The sequence below is a fragment of the Dreissena polymorpha genome, chromosome 6 (assembly GCF_020536995.1).
Source record: "Dreissena polymorpha isolate Duluth1 chromosome 6, UMN_Dpol_1.0, whole genome shotgun sequence".
In the NCBI taxonomy this organism is placed as follows: domain Eukaryota; kingdom Metazoa; phylum Mollusca; class Bivalvia; order Myida; family Dreissenidae; genus Dreissena; species Dreissena polymorpha.
Window position 1 is genome coordinate 15,879,458 of NC_068360.1, and position 23,335 is coordinate 15,902,792.

A 23,335-nucleotide genomic window follows, 5' to 3' on the forward strand; every position below is an offset into this window, starting at 1 on the left:
TAATAGGTGGGTTGCAATTTCATATGTATGTGCATTAAATGATAAATGAATCTTCGCTGAATCGCATTACATTACCGGATTTTACAAATAAGGTTCCATATGTTGAAAATCAAACAAGAACGTTTTACTCATCTCATAGATATCTGAATTATATAAAAAGAACTCTTCAACTTAGCGACACCTTGGAAGTATAATTGGCTTGTGTATTAATACATCACCAAATAGAAGAGCCGCCTGTGATCAACGGCTGTGTTAGTAATCAGAATGAGTTGATGCACACCATTGTTGCATGTGATCAGCTGCACAGGCTACGATTGTTTAAAACTTTAACGGCGAATTAAGATAAACGTATGTTTAAAAGCAATTTAAAAGCAATGATATTTTCAAACATTTTCAGATTATTCCAGAAAACTAATTTTCTAACAACTTACATATATTGAAGGGTTAACTATTAGTCACATCAATACCTTCATGGAACAATCAACGGTTGTAAGCTAAAATGACATTTTTTTTAGCTACCAGTCCCTGCATAGGGAGCACACAAATGCAGGATATGGCCTCACAAACTTCAAGGGAATCGTACCGGCTAATTTGGGGGAAAACGGCATTTTTTTAATTTATATGGAATATGCGTTGTTGTTTTTTTTGTGAAAAAATACCGAAAAATAATTATTAACCGTTGGTTATCAACGGGTTTTTTACCATTTGGTAAAATTTAAATTATTTGTATTAACATACAGATATGGATTTAGTTTTGGTCATTTTGAGGTTTTCTCACAATTATGTCTTATAAAATGTATAAGTTTGAGTAAAAGAAACAAAAAGATAATAGCAAAACATTATAAGCGGTATAAATGTTAATGTTTCAAAACAAGTATGTTTTATTGGACAATTAAAGGGACCTTTTCACAGATGTCAGCATGTTTGAAGTTTGTCATTAGATACTTTATATTGATAAATGTAAACATAGGATATAAAAAGCTTCAGTAAAAACAATAGTATAATTAAAGAAAGAAAAAGAGTAACCCTCACCAAAGCTCGAACCACTGACCCCTGAAGTAAAAGTCTAACGCTTTGACCACTCGGCCATCCGTGCTCATTGAAAATATGATGTTTTTTATACTTTATATAAGTAATCCTAGTAGTGTCACAAAATATAACGACAACAACAGAAGTCTCCAAATTCTTGTATCGTTTTGCGTTGCAACGCTTAATAATTTTCAGGTTTTTAAATCGTCAAAAGAGTATTTTAGAGCATGGTAAATGTTCAGTATGACTGTTTCGTTACAAATATCATAACTACAACGAAAATTTGCAAATCTGGAACATTTGTTTTTCAATTTTGTTAATTTACCTAAACGTCAAAAGGCCCATTTAAACTGATATTTTACAACAGTGTGTGTTATTTGTCAAATGTGAGAGATTTAATGCGTTACCTCAGTGTACATGTATATATATATCATCTTATTTTCCTATTTTTGCATTAACTTTTCTGTTACAGTATAGTATATTCTATTTACATACAATATTCATTCACTTATCAGTATCAAACAATCAACAAAATGAACAAAACAAGATTAAAGGCAACTATAAATTAAAATATATCAACAAGCACATTAGGCATGTTTATATTCACATTAAAATAATATATCCTAGTATTCCTCAGTCTTTTTGTTGTTTATAAATGTAGTTTGTATGATAATTACATTATTGCTTATCAGGTAAAATTGATATATATCTTTGGCAAAAATGACTTACTGTGTGTACTGATTTTTCGTGCATTTAATCATTTTTGTGTTCAATTTATTATGTAATCAAACACTTAATTTATTTAAAAAGAAAAAAATTATAAATTGCTTACATTAAATAGCTTACCAAAAGTGTGTAAATCAAATTATATTTACACCATTTGTGAAAACATAGTATTTTCATGATTTATGCGACGCCAATGACTTGGAAACCATTTAGGATTTAGACCCGATTGGCAAAAAACTGAGGGAACAAAAAATATTTTACCCAGGACAATGTTGATTATCATCCGCATATTATTCCAATAACATCTTCCAATCATGCAGAGTTGGCCTCTTTTTTCTTTTAGAGCTCAATGTGAGATTTGTTATGCCCTGTGTTGATATTGTTGTTTTCATATCTTTACTTTTGAAATTATAATTAAGAGAAATGTATTTTATGTAAAAACACGTGCATGCACTTATAAGTATCAAAAAGACCCAATTACATAAAATTAACACGTTACAAAACTAGTATATCTCATAATATATAGAGAATTCTAGGTTAGCGTTGAATACAGAGAAGTTTATGTTGCGAGGCTTAGAACGCCGGAAGCGCGAGCCTTGGCGAGCGCTTTCGGTGTTCGAGCCGAGCAACATAAACTTCTCTGTATTCAACGCTAATCCTAGTATTCTATTTATCCCATTTGATTTTTTCAACGTGACGTTTAACATAAATAGATCTAATAACCTTAACAATAATTTTAATTCCGTCATTAAAGCGCTTAAAATCTAACAAATGTAACCATGCGTAGTGATATACATGTATTTGTTCTGGTACGCGAAATAGTCTTTAAAAAATTCACACACAAATTCTAAAACAAGTAAAAATATCACCATATGCCTACATTCAATTTTACGCAGTATGCGAATTTTAACACATTACGACCGCGAAAAGAAGATTGTACTTTACTATAATTTATTTTATTTTCGAAAGAAAATGATCAAAATCCAATATGGCGGCCATTACTCCTGACAAAATGCTGTCGATGTCAACATACAGGTACACCATCGACGACCTAGTTCTGGCTACCATTACTTTAAATGTCGCTTTTTATGATTTTTGACTGGCGCGACTTTGTACAGGTCTGTCAATACTAAATAAACTGTACGCTGAAGTTTCTTTAGCTATCGAAGACCTTGACAATTTTGACGAGTAAACAGACAATTGCAGCGACTGACACTTTATTTGACAAAATATACAGGGCAATACGTTTTCCGACTTCGGACGACGAATTTCAGGACGCGCAGAACGTGTTTTTTATATAATGTTATGGGTATGCCGTGTGTGATCCGATGCATCAATGGCGCCCATGTTAAAATCATTTCCCCGAGATCAGGGAACGACAAAAGTACAATCAAAAATCAAAACATGTAAGAACTAGTATCTTACCTTTAATTATCATTTAAAATCCATCTAATAATCCATTTAACTCAATTATTGACGATTTTGCATCTAGGGTCTTTAATAATTATTTTAGCATAGTTAAATAAAGACCCTTATGCCATTCTATCAATTTATTCAAATGAGTTTATGAACGCGATAAACTTTCTTCTTCGTCACACGCTACGTCATGTACCCTACATTACTGCTGTTCAAATGAACCGGAGCAGTTTATCTAATAATAGCCGTTGGTAAACTCGGTTGCATTTGCAGATTTCTGCATATAAACATAATTATGTTTAAACTTGCACAATGTTTTATTTATCTATGGTAAATGCCCTTATTGTACGAAAAAATAATCTAATATATAAATACACAAAGAATGGAAAACATTCAAGTACACAACAGATGAATGAGTAGAAAATACCCGTGTACGAATGGGACGTTCCCAATTCCAGTGTGGTGCTATTTTTACCATCTTATACTTTACACAGCTCTATGCCTAACGTGAATTAAATAGGAAAGCAAACATAGCAGATTATTCATGAACTGTGCGATATGTGTATGGCTTGTTGTACATTCTTAATATTTAAGTTAAATGTCAAAAGTATATGCTTTGGTTATAAACAATGCACATTACTGTACACTAAATAATGTCATTTGACTAGATTTAAAGGATGAAGGTCGTATAATTTTGAAGCTCAAGTTTTGTCGACTTTGTTTCTTATGAAAAATCATTCAGTGGTAAAGTAAATATAAATAAAAAAATAACAAAACAAAAATCGTGTAATTTTATATTTTATTTCAACATTTCTTTTGGTGAATATGTCATATATATTTTTTTCTGCAAAATATGCACATTTTCTTTTCATGGGTGACCTTAAAATTCGATCAATGAACCAAACAATATCGACCTAATTTTAGCGCATATCGCATGACGTCATTTAAAAAGTAGTCCGTGCACGCGACAGGTATATTCCACAGTGTTGAATACAAGCAAGTATATTCCACAACGTGTTATACCGTCAATGTCGCGGTGAAAATGGGATAAATATCAATATGTGCATTAGGCATTTCTTTCTTCATATTTGGCATTTTTCCTGTCTTATATATCACAATTATTGATCATATTCACATGAAATATTATATATTTATATTTTTAAGTCTCATAGGTATGTATAAATGTAGTAAGGATGATAATTTTATCTAAACTGTTTTTTAGGTAAAAATTTAAACATGTCATTTTCACAAAAACACGTGTTGTATGTACCTTTTTTCATTGATATAATCTTTTTTCATAAATTGTTGAATATTTCACCAAAAATACTAACATATTCTCAATTTATTTTATTAAAAAGCTCACCAAAATCATGGTAAATGTATGTTGTTTGTGTCATTTTCGAAAACAGCTATTTAATATGTTTTTGGTCGGCCATCTTTGATTTAGACCCCGTAGGCATAAAAAAATTCTTGGGATCACAATTTTTTTTACCCAAGATAATGTAGAACAGCATCAGCATATTAAAAAAAATTCAATCATTCACCGTGATCCTCCGTTCCTACTAGACAATTGACTCAAGGTACTTACCAGTTATATCACAGGCATAAGTACCTAGGCAGTGACTGAAATATTCAGCTGTACGGAGAGATGGAGGGGTTAAATTAGATTCAGGTTTCAGAGCAGACACGTGTCTTACTGCTTGTATCTGATCTTGGTACGTGACTATAGTGACCAAATCATTGGTTGGTACTGTCGTTGTAAATGTCGGTCACGAACTGTGGGTTCTTGTTCTCATGTTGCATCAGTTTTATGGTACTTAGACAGCAAACCCCGTTATCAAGGGAACCAGTTGTGAGGGACTTGGGACAATACCTTGGCCTAAAGTGCCAGAGGCGGTTGATTCTTCTGAATCCCAGCAAAATAACTCTGAGGAGTAATGCTTTTTTATATTAATTTTTTTCAGTATATATACTATTTATCCAAATGCTATTCTTAAATTTAGTTTAGTTTTGTGATTAAGAACTGTATGAAGAAATAACCATTACAGACTGCGTATGATTTGAGTGTATGCATTAAACAAGTATACACTGGTTGCCATATATATGTTTTTTCTTATAGAGAATATAACATATATTTGGTGATTTCTGTTATTAAAGCAACCATTTAATAACGTTTATTTACACATCAACTTTGTAAATAAAATCAATCAGAACATATTGTTTAGTTTTGTTATTAAAACAATTTCTTTAAAATAGCAATTAAATATTGTAGTTTGTTGCTTAAGTGTATGCTTTAGACTAGTATATACAGCTTACCATATATTTACAGTTTATGTAACATTTTATTTAGTGGATAATGTTACTATAGCAACCATGTTATACAGTGTATTTTCACATCAACTTTGTTAATAATAAGTTAAAGTTTTCATTAATGCAAGGGACGACTGTATCTTTGTTGACCGTGTGTGAAGTATTTTGTTTGTAACTTGTTGTGTTACTGCACTTCAAGAATGTTCTTTATAAGTTAAATACTGGACATCATAGTTATTGTGTTAAATGTAAACAGTTACTACAGCAACATCAAAATTTATTGATATATTCCAGAGTGTATAATGACAACTGCGCTTGAAACTTGTCAACTGGTAAATGTTAAGTTTAGAACACTCAATGAATATGTATTTGTCTCCAAGGGAACCAGTTGTGAAAGACTGGGGACAGTCACGGTGTTTCATGTACAGCCCATGACTGGGTGGGCTCGTACCTAAGACCGCGTGGCTGTATAGTGAGCATAAACGGTACGCTGTCGTCATGCTGCGCACTAGATTGTAGTGTTCTTCAAGGAAGTTGCCTTGGCCCATGGAAGTACCTCGCTTACGCCGGCACATTGTTCGATGTTATCCCCCCGTCCATAGCTTAATATGGCTTCGCAGATCGATAGCAAATGTTTTCGCCCTTCTAGTTCCAATGAAGCTGATGCGATCTGAGAAGTCAAACCCTCGGCAATAGTGATTTATGACTGGATAAACAAAAACAGATTAAAAATGAATACGTCTAAAACCGAGTTTATAATGTTTGGAAGCAGAAAACAGTTAAACAAATGTGCAACACAATCCATAGATATTGCTGGTGACACGGTAAATTAAGTTCCTTGTATAAGATACTTAGGTCCATTCTTAGATGAAAAACTCAATTTTAATGAACATATACACGCAAATGTAAAACCGCCATGATAAACTTTTTTCGCATTAAACGCATTCGTCAAAATCTCACCAAGCAAGCTGCTGAAATCTTAGTTCTTTCACTTGTCATTTCGCATCTGGACTACTGCAACGCTATTCTATATGGTATTGCAGATCATGAACTTACAAAGTTACAACGTATACAAAATATGTGTGCAAAGATGGTCCTACAACGGAGGAAATTCGACAGTTCCAAACAGGCATTATTTGACTTGAACTGGCTACCGATTAAATACAGAAATAATTTCAAAATTTTGTGTTTTATGTATAACTGCCATACTTCAAGAGCACCAGGGTACTTAAAAGAACTCCTGACACTGTATGCACCCAGTCGCACAGGCATGAGGTCCGCTGACAAACTGGGTTGGTGTTATGTAGTCCCGTTCAACAGACGAAAGACATTTTGTGACAGAAGTTTCTCTACCATTGGTCCAAAGTTGTGAAACGTTTTACCACCGTATATTCGCAAATCTGACAATATTAGCATATCAAAAAAAATAATCTTAAAACATATTATTTTAGTGATTTTTACTCAATGTTTACGTAACCTCCGCATTACATACTTCGAGTACGCACGCATGATTATGTTCACTACCTCATAAACATACTTTTATTCGTTGCGTGTTTAGTTAAATAAAAAAAATATCGTATTGATTTAAAATAGTTTACTATTTTACATTTTCATTTATTCATCGAATGATTTATATATCTTAATCATAATCACGTTGTTTTATATGTTTAATTGTCAAAGGCTTCATTACTGCGATTTTTTATTTGTAAAGTGATTGCTATTGTATACTCTATACGTGTTTATGATGTTTTTTTTATCTGTTGTAAAACGCCACCGAATATGCACTTGTGTATAGATATAGGCGTTAATTCAAATAAAACACATTTACATTAACATTTTGTCTCCGCAAATGAATGGTTACCATGGGAACGAATGTTTTAACATGTAAATTACTATGCTTACAATTTCCATTTGATATTTGTATTGGCAATAATGTGCATTGTTCAATATATTTCTCTATAACACTCTTAAATAATTGATACATGTAGCATTATAACCTCATAATGTAAAAATGTTTGAATGTGTTGCCGTGGCTACCATATTATATATGTTGTAACTGTTTTAATACATGTTTTTCATAGCTACAGACATTAAATAATTTTTTCATGTAATTTTCGTTAATAAATTCCATAGGGTCATTTTTGACCATAAGTGAACCTAGTCATAGATTGCATTTTTTTGGCAATTTTGTTCACCATTGTGCCATGAAAAATATACATTTTCCTTTTTTAGTTAAATTTTGGACATTTAAAAAATACATGAAACTCATCTTCAATACAAATATTATTAAAATAGACTGAAAAATATGTATAGAATCGGTTTTCTCTAGAAATTCCTAAATGCCGACCAGTTTCAATGGCTAATTTATGACTTGAACAAAGGGATCTAGCAACTGACTTTCCAACATAAAAGTGTACATCGATACACATATATTTTTCTGGGTTTCACAAAGAAGTTTTTGTAGGTATCACATCTTGATGAATTTCTTAAAATGTCAATCCAGTTCTGTGTTTTACAATCAACCAATCTTTGTTTATATGAAATGACGAATAATTCAACAGTTCATATCTTTTGACTTATCCAAACAAAAGCAAATCCATAACAATACAAAATATTTTGTACATATGTCATCCAATTAGTTCTTCCGATTTTGTTGTGCCGTTTTAACATAATATAAACATTTCTAGGATATCGATCTTCTGTCATACTAATCAATTTACACCAATATTAAACGCATTTTACATGATGTTCTATACTAAGCGGTAATCAATCAAATTCTCATATTGCCATGCTATCATTTACAGATTTTATTTACACACACACAAAATATTTACAATACTCGATTAGTATTTTTTCAAGCACGTCAGAGAATTCTATTCCATATTCATGTATCTCGGAACCATGTGTAAGTATAGTTTTGACCATTATTAATCAAATATCAACATATCTTTTATTATTCACCGATGTCGCAGTATAAATCACTGAATCCGCTGATGGATTACAACCTTCCCTGAACAATTTGCTTGAGTATTGCACGAAGTGGAATATTACAGTCTATATCGACAAGACAGCCATTGTCATATTTCATGAAGGCAGATTAAAATAGGGATGTAATTGAATTAATAACAGCAATTATATTTAACTCGTAACACATTTTTATTATCTAGGAATAGTTATGTCAAGAAGCCACGCCTTTTAACAAGCCACAAATACGTTGTCAGCCAACGCGCTTAGGTCGATGAACTCATTATTTACTGTTACGAAATCTTTGAATGTACCTTCTAAAATCATGTTTAATCTGTGTGATGCCTTTGTTGCCCCGATTCTTAATTTGGAAGCGAGGTGTGGGGATTTACTAAAGCTGAAAATACTTAGCGCGCAAACGAAAATTCTGCAAACGACTTTTAAATGTGAAAGCTTCAACAAATTAGACTGCTTTGTATGCCGAAGTAGGTAGATACCCGATGTCGATATTTACGGTTAGTGAAATCTTTCTTAAAATTGTTCAACGAAAGATCGTCTAAGTGTATTTTAAGCAATACTATTCGCAGACAATGTAAAGATGCATCCGATTACCCTCGTCCTATGTCATGGGCATCAAACGTTCGAAAACGTTTGCGAGAGTAAGGTTTTAATGACGTGTGACTATATCCAGAATCTGTTTATGTTAGCAGCTTTATTGCACTGTTTTGCAATAAATGATACAATTGTTGTTTTTATAATGGCGCACTGATGTTAAGGTTACTTCATCACTATTTCTTAACAAGGAATTGAACCCCATTTTTGAAAGATCCATTCACTTGGACAAAAGTGAAAATTCTAAATTAAGAAGCATTATAAAGAAATTAAGATTTTCTCCTCATGTCTTATTTATAGAAACTGGTAGTCACCAAAACATTCCAAGAAATGACAAAATTTGTAAATTTTGTGCCCTTAATGAAATTCAATACCCTTTTGTTTTTATAATGCCATGTATACGATAATTTTAGAAATACACTTATACCTGATGTTTACAGAAGAAGACCAAGTATGTTTAAATTTTTACAATTATTGAATGAGATCAGAAAATCTATACTGTAGCGGTCTCTGTTGCTGATCTCTGTATTAAAGCATTCAAACTTAGAGCCGATAATATAATAGAGAATATTTTTTCCCCATAATTGAAGTGGTGTACATAATATTTAACTGCACATTTTTTTTTCTCAATCAATTGAGGATTTTGAACATTTACTTAACTTAGTTAAACAAATAATAAAGAGCCTTCTCTTAAATATTTCATTCTCACAAAAATCATATGATAATTACAATGCATAAACATGTGTATTTAGTATTGCTTTATTGTTATTTCGACGATGAGCTGTATGTGCTTAAGTAGTAGATAAACTAGTGATCTCGCTGAAAACAAACAGATGACTAGCAATTTTACGCGCATATGTCAACCATCAAATGAAACCGTGTGAAAATGTATGCAGCGGGAATATTGAACGGCTAGTGGATTTGGGAAAACAAATTTAATTAAGGAAATTCAAAATACTGCAATTGTTTAATGAACACCAAATTGAATAAGGGTTATCAATTTTTATGATTAAAAGTTTAACAATTTTTTTTGTAATAAGCGGTTAAAATAAAGTAATTTGCATTTAACTTGCACAATAGAAAAGAGTATAATTTTGAACAATTTTCTGTATGTTATTATATGTTCAGATTGTAATGTGCAATCTAAAGATCAAAATAGTATTGTGTTTGGCCTGTATGTAAACCCGACAAAAATAATAACAATTACGATCTGGACAGATAGGATTTACCTGTCGACATTGAATTACTGTACAATCATTGGGTTTTGTGGGTTACCTACGCAAATGGTTTCATTGGTTCCTGATTGGTACCTGTAAACAACCATTTAAAAAAATAGCGCAGACTTTTCATTTCTTACGTCGGAACAATGGAGCAGTGAATCAACAGGTTTCGTTTTCGTGATTTTATGTGTTACTTCTGTTAATCAGTAATTGATTTATAAGGACAAGATACTGAACAAATATCGGGTTACACGCTAAGTTGCTTTTTGATTAGTTCCTTTATCTAGAAACAATCACAAAATTTGTGACAAACGCAACACCTTGTCGATTTTTATTTTGTATTTACTGAGTTTGTGGTAACGACCGCACCTAGTTGAAATATTGCAATTAGATTAAATTCGCACAGTGAGTATCGACCAAAGTCCAGGGCTCAACATTAATGGTTGTCCTATTGCCCCTGGCAAGTAAAAGTTGGGTCCGGGCAAGTGATTTTATAATCTAGTTGCCCGCCCAGGCAAGTGCAAAAAAAAACAAAGAGCATTTAATTTAGACTTTAATTGCTGTTGGTTAAATGTGCAAAAATAAAAAAGGTTTTGTGGTGTATCATTATGATCTTTATTAAAAAATATGAGGTTTACAGTTGATGTGATATTTCATGTTTGGGCAAGTGGCTTTACGTTCAGGGCAAGTAGATTTTCTAAGTACTTGCTCGGCAGGGCAAGTTGATTTTTAGGTTAATGTTGAGCCCTGCCAAAGTCCAATTTTGCTATGTAATTTGAAAATAATTTTCCATAGTTTGTAAAATACCTGATATTGTTCCCTATTTTAATTTAGTTTCGAAATAATAAACAAAAAGAAACCTATTGCCATTAATTTAAACAAATAAATATATTTGAGAATCGGTAACTCCGTAATAATATTATTTGATAATGGTTCAGCATATTGTAAATACTATTCAACGCATGTACACATTTTCAACAGATCGCACACGCCGCATTGGTCAGTATGAATAATTTAATTGTTGAACTAGTGTTCATGGTATTTTTTGTGTATTTGTTTCATCCAATATTTTATGATTGTTAACCATTTTCATAACTTTTTTTAAGGTGAAGTGTAACCGCTCTTGGGTTATATTCCATAAGCTGGAAAATGTAATTGTTTGTGAATTCGTTTTTACGTATTACGCATTTCAATACAATTAAACATTGAACGGTAATGTATCTTCTATTCATTAAAAACAAGCATATCATTATACAGCTTTGTCATTATTTAGAGATGTTTTATCGTTAATGTTGGTCTACACTGATGGTCTGATAGACAGTTTATGCTAAGATATGTATAAGCGAACTGTCAATTCGCTCATATTTAGTTCTGTGTCATCTGTATTGTCGGCACATATTGATATTTTTCTGTCAGACAGTTTAGGCTATGACGTTACAAGTGAAGTATAATAGATTCTTAATTATCGCATCCTTTGTCCATTTTAATACACTTGCAATATTTAGTTTGTAGAACACACACAGTGTCTTATTTATTATAAAATGGTTCAATGAACCTTACTATTGTCTGTATATTTTTTGCAATGTAAAACATGAAAACGGCAAATAATGCCAATTAATGGCACGACGCGGTTTTTTCACAAGGCTTCTTTTTTTAAATACAGTAGGCACTCTAGGTGTAAATCCGAATTGTTATAATTTAAAATTTTTTTCACTCTTGTATAAATATAGTATTAATATACGATTAACTTCTTTCAGTTCCTCATGGTTCACGTGAATAACTGTATTCAGGATAGAAGCAGCCAAGTAATGTCTATTTTTAAAGTAGTTAGCTGAACCTTCTTTTACAATATAAATGTATAAGGTGCCAAAACGTTTTTAACTTTAAATTATTTTAAAGCAAACATTCAGCATATATATAGATAGAAAATGTAATAAATGAAAAGACATATACACTTCTCAAACACTATCTTGCACAATTTTTATACTTAATTATCTGCGAAATATTTGTATCAGTGTATGATTCGTAGACGACTCACAAAAAATGAAACGCTTTTTCAATGACCGAAATTTACTTTAACGATACAAGCATTATAGGTATCAAAATGTTTTATATAATGCACAACTATGCATTTCTAATTAAAACATCTGACGAACATCCAATGCACAGCTGTGCATTTCTATTTTAAACATCTGATTAACACCAAATGCACTGCTGTTAATTTATGTTTTAAACATCTGATGAACACCCAATGCAAAGCTGTGCATTTGCATTTTAAACATCTGACGAACACTCAATGCACAGCTGTGCATTTCTATTTTATACATCTGATTAACACCAAATGAACTGCTGTTCATTTATGTTTTAAACATCTGATGAACACCCAATGCACAGCTGTGCATTTGCATTTTAAACATCTGATGAACACCCAATGCACAGCTTTGCGTTTCTATTTTAACATTTGACGAACACCCAATGCACAGCTATGTATTTATATATTAAACATCTGATGAACACCCAATGAACAGCTGTGAATTTAAATTGTAAACATCTGACGAACACCTAATGCACAGCTATGCATTTCTAATGTAAACATCTGACGAACACCCAATGCACAGCTGTGCAATTCTAATGTAAACATCTGATGAACACCCAACGCACAGCTGTGCATTTTTATTTTAAACATCTGATTAACAACCAATGCACTGATGTTCATTCCTATTTTAAACATCTGCCGAACACCCAATGCACAGCTGTGCATTTATATATTAAAAATCTGATGAACACCCAAAGCACAGCTGTGCATTTAAATTGTAAACATCTGACGAACACCTAATGCACAGGTATGCATTTCTATTTTAAACATCTGATGAACACCCAATGCACAGCTGTGCATTTAAATTTTAAACATCTGATGAACACCCAATGCACAACTTTGTGTTTCTATTTGAACATATGATGAACACCCATTTCACAGCTCTGTATTTCTATTTTAAACATCTGATGAACACCAAATGCATAGCTGTGTATTTCTATTTTAAACATCTGACGAACACCCAATGCACAGCTATGCATTTATATATTAAAAATCTGATGAACACCCAAAGCACAGCTGTGCATTTAAATTGTAAACATCTGACGAACACCTAATGCACAGGTATGCATTTCTATTTTAAACATCTGCCGAACACCCGAAGCGCAGCTATGCATCTATTTTAAACATCTTCTGAGCACCCAATGCACGGCTGTGCATTCAAGTTTTAAACATATGACGAACACTCAATGCACAGCTTTTCGTTTCTATTTTAACATCTGACGGACACCCATACACAGCTATGTATTTCTATTTTAAACATCAGATGAACACCCGATGCACAGCTGTGCATTTGTATTTTAAACGTCTGACGAACACCCAATGCACAGCTGTGCATTTATATATTAAACATCTGATGAACACCCAATGCACAGCTGTACATTTAAATTGTAAACATCTGACGAACACCTAATGCACAGCTATCCATTTCTAATTTAAACATCTGACAAGCACCCAATGCACAGCTGTGCATTTCTTTTTTTAACATCTGATGAACACCCAATGCACAGCTGTGCATTTGTATTTTAAACATCTGACGAACATCCAATGCACAGCTATGCATTTCTATTTTAAACATCTCACGAACACCCAATGCACTGCTGTGCATTTCTATTTTAAAGATCTAATGAACACCAAAAGCACAGCTGTGCTTTTCTATTTTAAACATCTGATTAACAACCAATGCACTGCTGTTCATTTCTATTTTAAACATCTGCCGAACACCCGATGCGCAGCTATTCATTCCTATTTTAAACGTCTGATGAACACCCAATGCACAGCTGTGCATTTAGATTTTAAACATCTGACGAACACCCAATGCACAACTTTGCGTTTCTATTTTAACATCTGACGGACACCCAATTCACATCTCTGTATTTTTATTTTAAACATCTGATGAATACCAAATGCATAGCTGTGTATTTATATTTTAAAAATCTGACGAACATACAATGCACAGCTATGCATTTATATATTAAACATCTGATGAACACCCAATGCACAGCTGTGCATTTAAATTGTAAACATCTGACGAACACCTAATGCACAGGTATGCATTTCTATTTAGAACATCTGCCGAACACCCGATGCGCAGCTATGTATTTCTATTTTAAACATTTGCCGAACACCCAATGCACAGCTGTGCATTTAAAGTTTAAACATATGACGAACACCCAATGCACATATTTTGGTTTCTATTTTAACATCTGACGGACACCCAATACTCAGCTATGTATTTCTATTTTAAACATCTGACAAACACCCAATGCACAGCTCTGCATTTATATATTAAACATCTGATGTACACCCAATGCACAGCTGTGCATTTGTATTTTAATTATCTGACGAACACCCAATGCACAGCTATGCATTTATATATTAAACATCTGATGAACACCCAATGCACAGCTGTGCATTTAAATTGTAAACATCTGACGAACACCTAATGCACATCTATGCATTTCTAATATAAACATCTGACGAACACCCAATGCACAGCTGTACATTTCTTTTTTAAACATCTGATGAACACCCAATGCACAGCTGTGCATTTGTATTTTAAACATCTGACGAACATCCAATGCACAGCTGTGCATTTCTATTTTAAACATCTGATTAACACCCAATGCCCATCTGTGCATTTCTATTTTAAACATCTTATAAACAGCTAATATCTAACAGCCAACTTCACACACCTGAAAGAAACAAAGAACACATTCTTGATATAATCAGGTTTTAAAAAGAAAAGTACATGACTATCTGACATACTTATTTATGGGTGATGAGCTATTTGTGTTGCCTTTTACCATGTTTCAAGATCGCACGAATGACACTTAGGTCTCAATATACACGTACTAGTAGTTCGGAATTACGTGTAGTGCTAGTAAGTATTATTTTTAATAAAAAATATTACTTTCGGGGATGTCTTGTGCAAGTGTTTTTAAAAATCAACTCAGGCGTACCATAACCGCTGTATGCCGGTGTAGAGAAGCCGTTCACGTAAAAATCCCCCATCAATACCGCCCGCTTGATGACGCGGAACTGTAAGATGAGCTGACCGATCTCGTAGGCATTTTGCAGGCTGGTTGTAGGAAAGAAGCTAGGCATAACCACTGAAATGTATACTGTTGTTTTAGTAAAAGATTTACAGGCATAATTAATCAAATATAGCTGTATTACCAATATTTTCCTCACATTTAAAATATCGTAATTTCAAAATGGTATCAAATTAAAAAAGAATCGGTCCATGGTTTTCCATCTCAAATGTGGGACTTACCTAATTAGCATTGATGTTTTTGAAAGCCCTCCACAAAGTTCAACTTGCATATTTGATTTAAGTTTCATTATATGCCTAGGTCGACATGGTTCCCAGGGCTCAATATGGTGTGTTTCTACACTCTGGATCATCAGACGATTTATTGTATACATCAGTCAGGATCTTAAGGCGATTAATTTAATATATCTATCGTACGGAGTATTCCGGACAAAATCGATGTTACACGAATATATTATGATTCTTACGTTCGGGATTGGCTCCAAGGCCGTGCGGGATAGGGTGTGTACACACGGCAGTAAGTTGGTCTTCTATCTTAAACACATATACGACATTGTGTGTAGTTTTATTGCAATCATGATATTAATTATTAGAAACCAAGATAATTTGCGTACAATGTTTTAATAAGATTGTGTTCTCTGTGCCAACCCTTAATAGTTTGTGTAGTAAATATTTTATAAGCTCATTTTCTAACTATTGAATATAGCATGAAGTTTTGACATATGGTCAGCACTCTGATCAGACATTATCATATTATTATCTGGAGAAATTTATCTTCGTCGTGTTGTGGCCCAATGAAGATCACCTTACAAACCAAAACAGCCCATGAAAGAAATACGGAACCATTTAATATTATCAAATTGTAGATATGCCTTATTCACCTTTGCTTCTAAATACCCGCGAACGAATAGCTCCAATATGTTAGGGTAGAAGTGAGCAGTCCGCCTGGAGGTGAACTCCCGCTTGGAGATCATCAGCAGCCCGTTGGTGTTCATGGTCCCCAGTAGACTTGTAGGGGTGGAGGAGGCGCAACTGCAGACAAATTGTATTTCAGATAGTAAACTTTGCTCTTCGTGGAATTGTTTCGTGTTTTGTGTAGATACTTTCACAGAGGTATTTTTCTGTTCGTCTGCCCACGAGTAGGAAACAATGGTTGTTCAACTAAAAGCGACGATAAAAAAAGTATCCCATACCCCTCACTGTGGTAATATTATAGATAACCTACTTCGCTTTTAATGGTGTGATTGTTTCTTGTTTAAAATTGTTATATTTTCACAAACTGGTCTTGCCTGATTAAGGGGGAGGGATACACGGATATTTTCTCAGATTGTAATTCTTTTTTTTTCAGTTCCACCCTGCGTTCTGTTGCATGATTATAAGTTAATCTGATAAGTCTAGACTTATTTTATACGTGAGTCGACATTCTTTAACAACACATTGTAAACGTTACTTGGAGACGATGTTGCTGGCGTCCTGAATCTGGTTCAGTATACAGGTCATACACTTTTCACCGCCAATCATTGTAACCGTCTGGAAAGTTGCCGAACAACTGGCGGAAACGCACTCCGAGAAGCCTCCGTCCACCGAGTTGTCGCCCGCCGTATTCTGGATTTTTCGTAAATAAACTGTCACCATGATAATGTATACGTGTTCGTTTTTTCTTACATCATATGACTAAAATACTAATATGGTCGGTGTGGGCGAGTTTGGTTTATTAAGCCGTTTTGACGTTCAAACAAGAAACTGGTGTACGAGTTTCACATTTGGTTCTGATCGATAAGGCATAAACCATGATGATGTTATATCTTGGACACGTTTTATAAGTGTTAACGTTCACGGAGATATGGGAGACTGTATCAAAATAAAAAAGTGTTCACATGTTGTAAACTAGTTTTATTTCTCTCTTGTTAGGTTACCATCTTATCTCAATAACAGACTGATAATTTAACCTATAGATACTCTTTTCCATGGATTTTGCAAATTCGTTCAATGTTTTATCATATAGTTCAGTCTCACTTTTCTCCTTCGACTTTTCAATAAATATGTGAGATTTTCCGACGTCGTTATGCATACATTTTCATAATTTTCCCAAACGTTCATTCACCGGTCAATACCAAATGGCATTCTCTACTGATAATTACTACCAAAAAGTCGAATATTATTTAAAATCTCTTTATGATATAGGCCAGAACAGACTCCTCAAGCTGGCGTATGAATCAAAATTCATATTCGATATAATTTTCAACGAAAGGCGTGTCGTTGATGTTGGCATTTGCTTTTTACGTCGAATCGCTAATAACGAATGGAAAACAACGTCAGTCAGATTCACGCAATTTTGGATCATCGGAAAATGAGCAAAATTGGACCCAAACTGTGGAATAATCAACCATTGAGTCTGAAACAAATCTCCTCCATTGACTGTTTTAAAGGCAATCTGAAAACTCATTTCTTTATAGACTTTTTCTCACTGTCTAAAAAAGACAGTATTTTTTAGTGTGAATTAACTAGATCCAGTAATAATATCTTCTTTCAAATATTTGTAAAACGGGTTGTGTTCTTCTTTGTCCAAAAGTCCCCATTGTTAAAAATCAAAATAGTATATAAGTTGTGTTCTGCATTCAAAAATACAAAGCGCTAACGAACGATAAACGTAAAGTCTAAATGATAAGGCCCTATGTTCCGACCGCCTGCAAGCATACGATGTCGGCATCCGCGCCCCGAATTGCGTTTATGATTGCCGTCTACCTGGCCTCTCGGCTCGTCTCGTGACCCGGGTTCTTGCTTTCCACCACACCTGTAAGCCCCGTGTTGAACGTCAATGCCTTCACAAAATAACATCAAACTGTGAGTACTCTAAACTCTGGTGTTATACAATTAATATAAAAATAACAATTAACGCAAACACAATGCAGACACAAAGAGTCTAATAATAATAATAATATTTAATAACAAGACTCAAAACCATCTGACACAATAGATCCAGAACCCTTCAATAAAGCAATCAATGTTCATCCCTTTGTATAAAATATACATTGCCGCAACTCTCACTTAAACGATGAATATCAATCCTTTATTTTAAGCAAATATTATGAAAACCATGGAGAAAACATTAATGCAAAGCTATTGGGAAAAAATAAATTTAATAATGATTAAATTAGAATACATACCAACTAGTCAGCACAATAATGTATTCACCCCTCTTCAGTATAGTAGACAGTATTAAAAGATTCAGTAAAGATGGAAGACAGATGATGCCAAACAAACAAAACTATTTTATGACTCAAAAGATAAATAGCAAAGCTATGTTAGTTATAGAAAAAGAAATCTCTGAGCTATCTTAGTGAGTCGAAATAGAAATCACCTCAGTTTTGTTCGTTTGTCAACTAAATAAAGCAACTTTGGTAGTGAGTCTAAAAATAACTATAGAGCTTTATCAGATTTGGTATTGCGTCGACAAACTTTTTTTAAATCGCAAAATGTTACCAATAAAAGATTCAAAAGTCTTACTTTCATTTTCAGAAATAATGGCTTATATATGCCACTTCCCAGCTTGAGAACACTGACGAGCACGGTAACCAAGAGGAACTTAAGAATCGTTTTTCTAAAAGATGTGGGTTGTTTTACTTAAAAATGGTGTTTTTTTCACAATGAAATTAATTATTAAAGTTGGTCTTCTCGTAAGATATTTTTACATTTCCCCATTGTATTTATCGTTTTCCCAAGTTAGGTTTCGTTGTTCGCATGGAAAGTTTGAATTTTTTTATACGTGTGCTTAGGCTTAGTGATCGATTTTAAGCACTGCAAAAGTGTTTGTGCGGATGCTGATGTTCGTTCATACTTCTTTAATAGAAATTATTCAATTTTATATGAGGAAAAATCGAATTTGATTATTTTCTTCCTGAAAGAAATTTATAAATGTAACAAAACTTCCAAAAACACGTTGTTTGATCAAACGATGAACAATCTACGCTATTCAAATGCGTTTAATCCTGTTTGATAAAATATCCATGGGAATTGTTTGCCACGGGATTTTTTCCAATGTTCTTTTTTCTCATGAAATATTTTCCAATCGCTTTTATCCGATGGGACTCTTTTTCTTTTTTACATGAGATTCATGTTTTTTATAACAATAATATTTATAATAATAATACAATAATAATAATTATTTTTCCATTTATTAACTATTATTATCATTATATTATATTATACTATATTATAATCATTATTATTATTATTAGTAGTAGTAATAGTAGTAGTAGAAGTAGTAGTAGTAGTAATAGTAGTAGTAGTACTAGTAGTAGTAGTAGTATCATTAATATTTTTATTATTATTATTATTTGTATTAGTAGTAGTAGTAGTAGTAGTAGTAGTAGTAGTAGTAGTAGTAGTAGTAGTAGTAGTAGTAGTAGTAGTAGTAGTAGTAGTAGTAGTAGTAGTAGTTGTTGTAGTAGTAGTAGTAGTAGTAGTAGTATCATTATCATTATGATTATCATTATCATTATTATTATTATTATTGTTATTATTGTTGTTGTTGTTGTGATTATTATTAAAAGTAGGTTTAATGTTTATTTTGAGTATAATGTTCATTATTATGATTATTATGTAAATAATATAAATAATAATAGGACTAATAATACTAATATGAATAATGGTGCTCAATATGATTCATTTTTAAATTTTACACATGTCGTTCAAACCGAGTGTCGAAACTAATAGGTGCAGCGATGTGCAGCTGTAAATGAATTACATTTGTATAGACATCGGTGTCATACTGTAGACAACGTTGATGGATAATACTCATTATCTATGATTTATCGTCATTAAATGAAGACAATATGAGTATTTTCAAGTTGTTCTACTTTGACATTATTATTAATGGCAGGGGACCTTTGTGTTATCAATGTCAAAGCGGAACAGCTTGACTATAATCCCATGCAAAATACTTTTGTATATATCATTTTAAGTTATAATATGCACATAATTAAGATCCAATGATCATTGCCTTGCCGCCATTGGTATTATTTCATATACGGCCAGCGTAGCCCCATCCAAGATTGCGCATCTGCGTAGTCCGTTCAGGAGCAATGATGTTCGCTGTTAAAGGGGCCTTTTCACGTTTTGGTAAAATGACACCAAAAAAAAATGTTTCAGATTCGCAAATTTTCGTTGGAGTTGTGATATTTGTGATGAAACAGTAATACTTAATATTTACCATGCTCCAAAATATCCATTATGTTCATCTTTTGACAGTTTAGAACCCTGAAAATTAAAAAGCGTTGCAACGCGAAACGATTGAATTATTTGGAGATTTTTGTTTGCATCATAATATTTTTTGAAACTACGATGATTGCTTATATAAAGTATGAACTACATCACGCATCGTATGAGAACGGATGGCCGAATGGTCTAAGCGGTAGACTTCTACTACAGGGCACCAGGGGTCAGTGGTTCGGGCCCCGTTGAAGGTTACTTTTTTCTTTCTTTAATTTTATTATTGTTTTTTAATGGAGCTTTTAGGATCCAATGTTTACATTTATCAATATAATAAAGCATTAATGACAAACTTCAATACATGCCAAAATCTGTGAAAAGGCCCCTTTAAGTCACGTGTTCTGGTCTTATTTGCGGACGTGGTAGCGTCTGACCAGACTAAGCCTATGTGCAGGCTGGGCTGAAGACGCGCTATGCGTATATGATTTAAGACTCATGTTCGCATCATTCATTTACTTTGATTTTGTCTTTTACATTTTGTTATCATTTTTACTATACTATCTTGCAGTCAATGTTTCGATGTTTCTGTTTGTGTTAATATGTAAATAGTGTTTACAAAATGAGGTTAACAGTTAAAGCGGGTATATACGATCTTGTCAAATATATATTGATTAATATAAAATGTGTAAAAAACTTATTATACATATATTGCAATATAAACTAAAATAAAAGTTAAGAAGAACATGTGTCGAAAAATGCTAAATAAACCAGATATTTAATTCTGAAATCGAAAAAGGCTGTACAGCCGAATTCACCAGCATGTATATCATGCATGTACGATGTGAATCTAAATTTAGTTTAACGGTTCATTTGAAATTCCTGCAGCGATATCGATTCATACGACACATGAACACTTACTAAAAAGACGAATGCATCGGTTATTGTAGGAAAATAATTACGAATTATCTTCGTCACAATCGGCTCGGGGCGCTAATTTGTATTTGCTGTATTTTATAAAATTCGGCTTAAATGTATCATTTTTCTTGCATATTGTGTGTTATTATAACATATTTGTATCAATATTTTACAATTCAGCACATATAAAAATCGTATATACCCGCTTTAACACAAACAAATTAAATAACTACGGTGGCGTGAAGGAGACATACTATATATTTTATTTAGCGGGCTTTATGACGTGGGTTCTCGATAGCAATTACGTACATACGCAATAACAATGACGCGCATTCGCAATAGCTATGGCGTGCGCACGCGATAGCCATGACGTGCGCAAGCAATAGCTATGACGCGCACACGCGAAAAAGAAATGATTTGTGATTGGTTTGAAAATGGATTCGAAACTTGTAAAATTCAGAACTTACTTACAATCATGTTATGTTCAAATCAGTGTTAGCTATAAGAAAATAGAATTAACTGAATTAGAACTGAATATATAGTAAATTTAGAAAAAAATTATTGGAGTACATGTTATCATTCTTTCTAGAACATAAAAAAAGTTTACACATTGAACTTATAATGTTGATTCACAATTAATTATTCTATTTTAATTAAAAAATATAATTTCGGCATACAGTATCGTTAGCGATAAAGGCTATATGTCGATGAGACGTTTAAAGGTGTCAACATAGCACAACTAAGATTGATTATCGATTAAACTAGTAATGTATGGAACAAGTTTTCGAATCAGCGCTGAAATGTTCCACAGTATAACTATTTTAAATATGTACTCCTTTCTGAGATTTCTTGAATCTAATGACATATTTTACGTTTAAGGGCGAACTTGAACCGGCCTTTCAATTGCGGAACAATCACCACATAACCCTTTAAGTCTTAACTGTAACATTCCGTTTTGTCGACCAGAATAAAATGAATGCTTTTGTCATAGTGGAATGTAGACAATCACATTGCAGCACTTACGGAGACTGATCTGGCTGTATGATGCAGAATTCAGAGTAGTTATTCGTTGCGATAAAGTTGTATATGAAGTGTGCGCGGACTAATGAAGGAACACAGTCCTCCGAAATTACCATACTAGCACTTTCACGCTTAGACCATACACATATTTGTGCTTAACATCGTATTGCATGAAGTCTAGAGGGTGATGATTTACGACCTCATTTACAAAGCGAAATATTGTAAGATTAGATTTCCTAAATAGGTTCTTACTCAGGTAAGTTTTTCAAACGATTACTCTTTAAATGAAAGAAACTCCGTGAAAAGCGGTGAATAGTATAATTTCCCTGTACAATAATGAATGTGTGTGTCTTATTTTCTTGAAACAAAAGATAGGTCTTGGAAGAAATGAATCGCGTTCTAAGAAAACTGGGCATAATGCATGCGCGTAAAGTGTCGTCCCAGATTAGCCTGTGCAGTGCGCACAGGCTAATAAGGGACGACACTTTCCGCCTAAACAAGATTTTTGCGAAGAGAGGCTTCATTTAAACGAAAAATGTCATAAAAGCGGAAAGTTTCGTCCCTGATTAGCCTGTGCGGACTGCACAGGCTAATCTAGGATGACACTTTACGCACATGCATTATGCCCAGTTTTCTCAGAACACGACTCATATGATAACAAGTAGAAATCATAACAATTTCATCTTTTAAACGTTTACAAACAAACTTATACCAATTAATTTATGTAAACATTTAATTTCTTTCAATACAATCTGACTAATTATT